This window comes from Vicugna pacos, chromosome 10 (genome assembly GCF_048564905.1).
Source record: "Vicugna pacos chromosome 10, VicPac4, whole genome shotgun sequence".
Taxonomy (NCBI): Eukaryota; Metazoa; Chordata; class Mammalia; order Artiodactyla; family Camelidae; genus Vicugna; species Vicugna pacos.
In genome coordinates this window covers 61,728,676-61,736,975 of record NC_132996.1, presented here as the reverse complement: position 1 = coordinate 61,736,975, position 8,300 = coordinate 61,728,676, and the positions used below count along the sequence as shown (strand labels likewise).

The 8,300-nt window shown below is 35.6% G+C and overlaps 1 pseudogene; it reads left to right on the top strand.

The window, feature by feature from the left end:
• Nucleotides 1–477: 477 nt before the first annotated feature.
• Nucleotides 478–1,472, top strand: LOC107034365 (olfactory receptor 4A15-like; annotated as a pseudogene).
• Nucleotides 1,473–8,300: the final 6,828 nt, after the last annotated feature.

Below are 8,300 nucleotides of genomic sequence, written 5' to 3'. Positions count from 1 at the left end.
CTGTACACCAGAAATTGATGCGATGCTGTAAACCAACTATACTTCTATTAAAAATTTAGATAAAAAAGGACTATATTCGTTAGCTTGCAATAACCTATAATGAAAAAGAACATGTGTATATTTATATATGTATGACTGAATCACTCTACTCTACACCAGAAACTAATACAACATTGTAAAATCACCAAACTTCAATTTAATAAAAGGAAAAAAATGTCATCTCTGTGAGAGAGATTCTGGAGAAAGCAGCTTTCTTATTGTGTGGTAGATCATCTCTCAGATATGCCTCCCAGTTAGAATATGGACATCTCATCGCTGTAGTTGAAGCAAGGAATTTGTGATATTGGATAGAGTGCTTGTGGGAGGAGATTCCAAAGTCTCATTGTGTGAGCCCTCGTGGAGCAAACACTGTGCAGTAAGACATCACAGTTTTGACAGAAAGCTTGCAATCCTCTCCAAGTCATTATTGGCCCTTTTGTTTGCAGACTCTGACACCTGATCAACACCTTCAGATCACCATGGAAAACAGGAACAATATGACTGAGTTTGTCCTGCTGGGGCTCACACAGAACCCTGAGATGCAGAAAGTTCTATTTGTCCCCTTCTTACTCATCTACCTCGTGACCATAGAGGGCAACCTGCTTATCATGGTGACCATCGCGGCCAGCCGGTCCCTGGGTTCCCCCATGTACTTTTTCTGGCTTATTTATCATTTGTAGATACTGTCTATTCTGCTGCCATTGCTCCCAGAATGATCACTGACTTGCTTCATGAGAAAAAGACTATTTCCTTCCAGGCTTGTCTGACTCAAGTCTTTATAGATCATCTGTTTGCTGGTGTTGAAGTCATTCTTCTGGTGGTGATGGCCTATGACCGATACATAGCCATCTGTAAGCCTCTTCATTATTTGGTCATCATGAATCGTGGGTATGTGTTCTCATGCTGCTGGTGGCCTGGACTGGAGGCTTCCTGCACTCATTGGTTCAATTTCTCTTCATTCATCAGCTCCTTTTCTGTGGCCCCAATGTCATTGACAACTTTGCGTGTGACATGTACCCCTTATTGAAACTTGCTTGCACCGACACCCACCTCATTGGACTCTCCATGATAGCTAATGGAGGCGCAATCTGCACTGTTGTGTCTTCTTCATTCTCTTAGTTTCCTGTGGGGTCATATTACACTCCCTTAAGATGCATGGTGTGGGAGGAAATCACAAAGCCTTCTACACCTGTGCATCGCACATGACGGTGGTCATTTTATTCTTTGTTCCTTGTATCTTCTTGTATGCAAGACCTAGTTCTACCCTTCCCATTGATAAATTCATGACTGTGGTTTTAACTTTCTTAACTCCCACGTTGAACCCCTTAGTCTACACCCTGAGAAAGGCAGAAATGAAGAATGCTATGAAGAAACTTTGGAGTAAAAATGTGACCTTAGCAGGAAGAGGGCTGTATCCTTCATGTAGGACATGATGTTCATTCTATTACAGAATCAATAAATGCTTTCATTATCAATGATTGCACTTAAAAAATCATTTCCTTTGGGTTATGTAGACTACTTATTGCTGAAACAGCTATAAAATCAATCTTTATCTAAGTGGAATGGTTTATAGTCCTTAGAGACCAAATGAATTGCATAGGTTTAATTCCTTGTAATATAATCCCTTGTATAAGTAATCATGCTGTATTTTTTTTCTGGTTGTTGTTATAATGTCCATTGAAAAAAATAGACTTTGTTCTTTTAAAGCAGTTTCAGGTTTACAACAGAATTGAGCAGAAAATATAGAGAGTTCACACATAGCCCTCTCCACGCACACATACACACTCCCCTACCCTCAACATCCCTCATCGGTGTGGCATATTTGGTACAATCGATAATCATACTGTATTAAGATTCTTTAGTGACAAAAGTTTTTCGGTTTTACTTCAACTTATTTTTCTGGAGCAATCACTGTCCTGGTATAGAAAAACATGACCTTATAGAACTTGTTGTATTTTTATCAAAGAGAATGAAATTTTAAAATTAAAAATTCTTATGGCTAAAAAATGTTAATCTAAAAATAAATGTCCTGGTCAAATTAAGTAATTTAAAATTTCACAGCACATGATCACAGCTGAGGATAAATCCTTAAGAAATAAACTTTGTTAAATGTAAACTGTGATGGTAGCATATAGTTGATTTTGTGCATTCTGATACAGTTTAGATTGAAAAATTAAATTATTCAACCCAGTTCTTTGCATCTGGATCAAATGGCCTCCACCAATTGATGAAATACATACTTAAGTCGTTCATATCACATATAGCTCCAGAGTCCGCCTAGATTAAATTAAACTGTCTGGGTTCAGGATTTCCTTTTTAAATGCAACAAATGTTTAACATTTGGGGTACAGATGATCTTGTTGTACACAAGGAATGCCTTTCTCATTCTCTGTAAACTATATGTTCTTGACTTCAGTGATGAATCAAAGGTGTCTTCTGTTTATAACTGCTCTATAGCAATTTGGGGGGATCAAATACTATATACATACATCAGTTTTTTAAGGCTCTGGCATTACATGTTTCTGAATAGAGTCAACCCACAACATAGATACTAAGGTAAAATATGTCTTCATCTTTTTCTCAATTTGTAACTGGATTCATTTAGTGTACTTAGCAATATTAATGCCTCCACATATTTGACACATATTAAATAAATGCCAGACACATATTGAATAAAGTTTCATTTATTTTTCAGTGAAGGAAATATAAAGTACTCTAGAAATTTAACCTGAGGGAAATCTGATATGGTAAATTAAGTATTTCAAAAATATTAGAACTGAAGGAGCTGACACCTGACTACTGGAGTGAACGAGGTTGGGATCAAGGACCTCCCCCCTACGCTATGATGCAGAGATGAGGAAGCTGGAATCACGATGAAAGATCTCTGCATCTACTTCTCAAAGTCCTTCCATGCTGTGCATTTAAAAAGATACTTCTCTTTAAATTTATAAAGTTTTTTCTTTTACATTCATGTTTCTAACTCACGTGAGATATGCATTTTCAGCTATGGTGTGAATTGGAAGTACACTTTCATTGTTATCATTAGAATAAATAAAACTTCCCAGAGTATTTATTGAATAGTCATTCTGTTTACAGTACCCTGCAATACCTAGATACCTATTATTCTATCTCTTAACTTTCTATTTTGTTCAGTTAGTATATCCATAAGCCAGTCCTACAATGTCTAATGTACCACAGTCTTTCAGATACTAGGGAGCTCCTTGTGCCTGGGTGTCCTCCAACAAAAGCTCGGGGACCAAATGTCAGAAGGTGTTGAAGAAGGATTTGAGTATCTTTGTAAGAAGCTGAAATAGATATCTTCAAAGGTTTACTTTTTTTATACAATAGAAAAAGTAGCATGTTTCTTCTCCTCTTATACACCATGAAAGAAAATATTTTATGTTATTAAAAAGCTATGGACTTATCTGAAATCCAAATACAAATTTCTCATCACCCATTCTATTGATATTGTCTTTACATGTTAATCAGAGGATTGATTATTCCACAGTTGATTAAGAAAATATTTCTCAGCTAAAAACTTACCTAAATTATAAGGCTTTGTTGTGAATTAATTTTGACTCTTTTCAAAAATGAAGTATGCTACCAAAATACAAACGTGTGTGTAGGTTGTAGACGTACTTACAGTTTCCTTTTTTAACAGAAAGATTCAGCCTCCCACTTCACAGGTACCATGTTCTGTTGAAGAAATCAATGGACTCCATGATGTAACAATATTTAGCAAACTTATTAGGGTTGTGAAAATATGATGGAGAATAAGAAAACTAGCTTCAGAATCAGGAGATATGGGTTTTATGTCACAGTATGCCCTCATCATATTCCATAACCTTTGCATGAGTTCTGCATTTCTATAAGTAGTTTACTTAGGTAAGTTGGAAGGTGCTCCCAGGTTCTGTGATTCTGCTCATGTCAATATTTACTTATCATAAATATCACCTCTCCAAACTTTTCTATTCCTGGTAAACAACTGCAGAGATATCCTTTTGGGGTAAAATTGCTCTGGGTTGGAATAAGGCAACGTGAGCTCTGCTCTTGAGTGCCTCTTTGTTTTGAGAACATATTCTTCTACCTAGTGAAATGCATTAAGCTGTTCTAAGAACACTTTGGTAGATATTTGGTTTTTGTGAAATTAGTCCCTGAAACTATCGAAGGTCAAACCATTCCTCACCTAATTTCTGATCAGCTGTGATAGGATTCATATATATTTTCTGATGCTTTCATTTGGATTTGCCCTTCTGCAAGTTTGAAAATCTGTGTTATTGTCTGTCTGGAGTTCTAAACCCTTCTGTACTTGGATTCGTATTTTGGAAAAGACTTTCCTGGCATGGCTCCAGGAACTCTTCTTTTGAAAAATTATTTTCATGAACAGCCTTCACTGATTTAGACCTAATTCTGTCCTCTTTCCATTTCATGCTACTCTCTGGAGCTTGGGGAGCTAGGCTAGACAGGGGTTGGGTTTCTAAAGCAATCTCTCTAGCCAGTACTGCAGCTGTTTAAGTGAGGCTGGATGACCACTTGATGGGCCATTATGAGTAGATTTCAAGCTTTTATCAGGTTGGGAATGATGGCTTTGTACATGCTAATTCTCCGATCTGATTCTGGGTTTCATTCCGGAGTTGAAAGACAAGTTCAAGACATTTTCATGATGACACTGAAGGAAAATCCATATTCCGTATAACCCTTTAGATAGTTTTAAATCTTCATTCAAACTATCTTTGGCATCTGCCATCACAGATATTATTATGGCACTATAATATTAAAGTGTCTAGTCAAAATAGGCTTAGTCATGTGGTTTCAGTTTTCTTAAATGCTTTTCCTTCATGACACATGCTGCTCATAATGACCACATTCTCTGTAGCCAATCCAGAGTTATGTTCAATTTGTTTTTCTTTATATTAAAGCAAGCATATTTGAACATGTGGTCATTGTGGTAAATGGGGAAATTAATGAATTGAATTGAATTTTTAAAATACTTTCAAAGATTGTTATTTATTTCTTTTGGTAAATAATTATAATATGCCTCACAGTTGGTGGCAGCATAAACATGTCATACCACTTTGGTTATAAAACAGTAACTTAAAGATAAGGATCTTGGCCCAGGATTTAGTGGCCTGGCTTCTTATTTTGCCTTGGCAAATGGCATTCTGATTCTGTCTTCTATTTCCTTGTAATAAATTGTGAATATTGATGCTTACTTTTTTTCAATTCCATAGGAATATTATGAGATCAAATTTAAATAACTGAAATAAATGCATTTTACCATCTCTGAATATAACTGGAGAATGGAATTATTTTTATCATTGTCATGAGAATCTAATTCCAGAATTGGCACATGAAACAACTACTTTGAAGAAATACTGTGAATTTTATCTGCTGTGAAGTGCTAGTATTATAATAGGGTTCATAATTTATCACTTAATCTGAAAATAATACTTAAAATTATGGTTACCATGAATGGTAGGTCACTTAAAAATTCAATATTATAATAAACATTTTAAAATCAGATTGTTATCCACCTAAGTGTTTAATTTATGTAATATTAAATATTTAGACTCCATATTTAAAATCATTTACTATCGAATAGCCAAGTTCAAAGTGATTAACTTGTTTTTCTCTTGTCATAGTGTTTTGTTTTCATGTAGACTTAAGGGTGAAATTCAAAATTAAAGAAGAATGCTATAAGAGTTCTCCACTGAAGTTCAGTTTCCTTTCTTGAGATAATTGTGTTTTTGGCAAGATCTACTAATGATGGTGAAATACTCCTGAGGTCCAATTAACCACAACTAATAGAATTTGACTACAAATGGGTTATGTGGTAGCACTTTTAAGGCTCAAGAGAAAGGTCTTATCCAGGTGCCACTTATAAATCAGGAAACACGCTTGGTAGAGATGAGCTAGTTGGCATTTTTGACTTCACAACTTTCTTGGTGAACTATCAGCTTCCTGGGGCCCTGGCCGTGGAGCTATGTCAGACAACATCATAGGTGAGATTTTTTTCCCCAGGAAATTGTATAATCATAGAGTTTTAGTGGATTTTACAAATCATATATCCCCCACCAGTCTAAGATATAAATCTCTTTTCAGCATATCAAGCATCAAGAAATTTAGAATCAACTATATTACCAACTTGGCAGAAAAAATATTTTGAGGTATTTTTTCTCATTGATATATATTTAACACCTGTGTTTAAAACTGCACATTATTCAAAAAGATGCAGGATACTTTATTAGCCATTTCTCCAATACTGAACATTCCATGTAGTTTCTAAATTTTCCACAGCTCCCAATAATTTTGTTGAACATATTTAAAAAAATAATTTTTCCATTTAAAATATGTTTTCCTTTAGGGTTTATTCCTAGAAAGAGTATTGTGGAGTCATAGAGAAAAGATGAATTAAATTCTGTTTTTTCATACTTATGTCTAAGTCAGTTTCACTAATTATGTCTAATTCTTACTTTATGTACACTCTTTTCTCGTCTGCTGGGGGAGTCAACCTGAGAACAAGGGAATGCAATGAATCTGCTGCCCTTTTTTCTAAATGTGTGTACAATTTTCATCTTGGATAATTTGAAAATAAAGCTCTTTATTCACTTAACTGTTTTTTTTTTAAAAAAAAAGGAATAGTTTTTGGAGAATATATTTTATTATATTTATGTTTTCTCTTTTCTTTGGGAAATTTATGTCCCTACATTTCTATTCTATTAGTAATGCAATGTCCTCTAACCAGGAATGACAGATGATGGATGCTATGGGAAGACAGGAGAAGAAGGCAGGAGAATGCCTGTAGCAGAAACATAAAGGGGTGGGAAGGTCATTCACATCATGAAGGGATGAGCTGCTGCTATTTGGTAATAAAATGTCAGGGAAGGGATTACTAAAGGCGCTTCACAGAGACACTTTCTGTAACTTTATGTGAACACACATACATTAATATACACAGTCAGGGTCCAAATAAGATTTGTTGAATGAATGAATTTGTAAAAAGGTATTTATAGTAAGTAATGGAGTTTATATGTGTTTGTCTATATATATATATATATATATATATATATATATATATATATATAGTACTTTATCTTATCTAGCAGACTATTCCTTCTATTTTCCACATTAAATTTCTATTTTTGCAACTTTGGAAATAGGGATTTCCTTTGCTTGATAGATCCTATTGTATTGAACACCTATGAAAGATGTTTTTTTCAATCTGGTTCTACAAAAGCTGTAAATTTACTGTATGTGACTATGTAAAGTTGTATGTGGAACAGAATTTTGAAGAATTAAAAAAATTAATTAACAAATACTATAATTACCTTGAAAGTAAAATGACCCAGTAATACACTCTTTCCTATAGGCAAGAGCATTTTGATACTTAGCTTATAAAGTATGTCAGAAATTAACCTGGAATGCAGCTTCCTTTCACAAGTTTATTTATGTTTCTCATAAAGTAGAGAGCAATGATAAACAGAGCAGGAGGATGAGAACACTTGAATTCCTGGTTCATTTAAGTTCTGGGGAAGCAGATGTATTCTCCCCCATGGAGAATGGCAATCCACCAAGAACTTCCTCATCAGCTAACAGGTTCCAGGCAGGGAGGACATTATGCCAGGCACTGTGGTAGGTGCAGTGGGGAAACACACCTGAACAGCTTATGTGTTCTGGTAGGTACCAGGGACAGCGTGTTGCCAACTACTTACATACATTTCCCTAAACTGCCTGCTTATGGGAGATACGTATTCATGGTGTCTTTCTTCCCACAGTTAGAGCTGAGGGTTCAAGTGTGAATTCTCATGGAAGAGGGAATACTTCTAATCTGTATGCCACATCTCTCAGCTTACAAGATCCATCTGAGAATAACAGTTTGTAACCTCACAGACACAGAGGAGGGCTCGGAATCATGGGACACAGACATGACTTAGCAGAGTCACATGGAGCTGGAGACAGAAGGGGAATCCAGATCTCACGAGGACAGCTTAGGGTTTTCTTAGTAAATGACTCATCAGATGTTGCCTTATAGATGTTATACAAGCGACAAGTACTGGGTGTCTGAAGAGATGGAAAGTATCATGGAGGAAGTAAGAGAGAATTGAAACAAGCACTGAGGCAAAGAAATGCTCCACAGGTACAGTGACTGCTCTGCTTTTGTGCCAAGAAATTCAAACCATGATCCTCTCATGATTAATGGGTATCATTCTTTATCTCTTGCTAGGTAGTTCAGGCCCCAAGAAGGGGCTGTCACTTGCTGA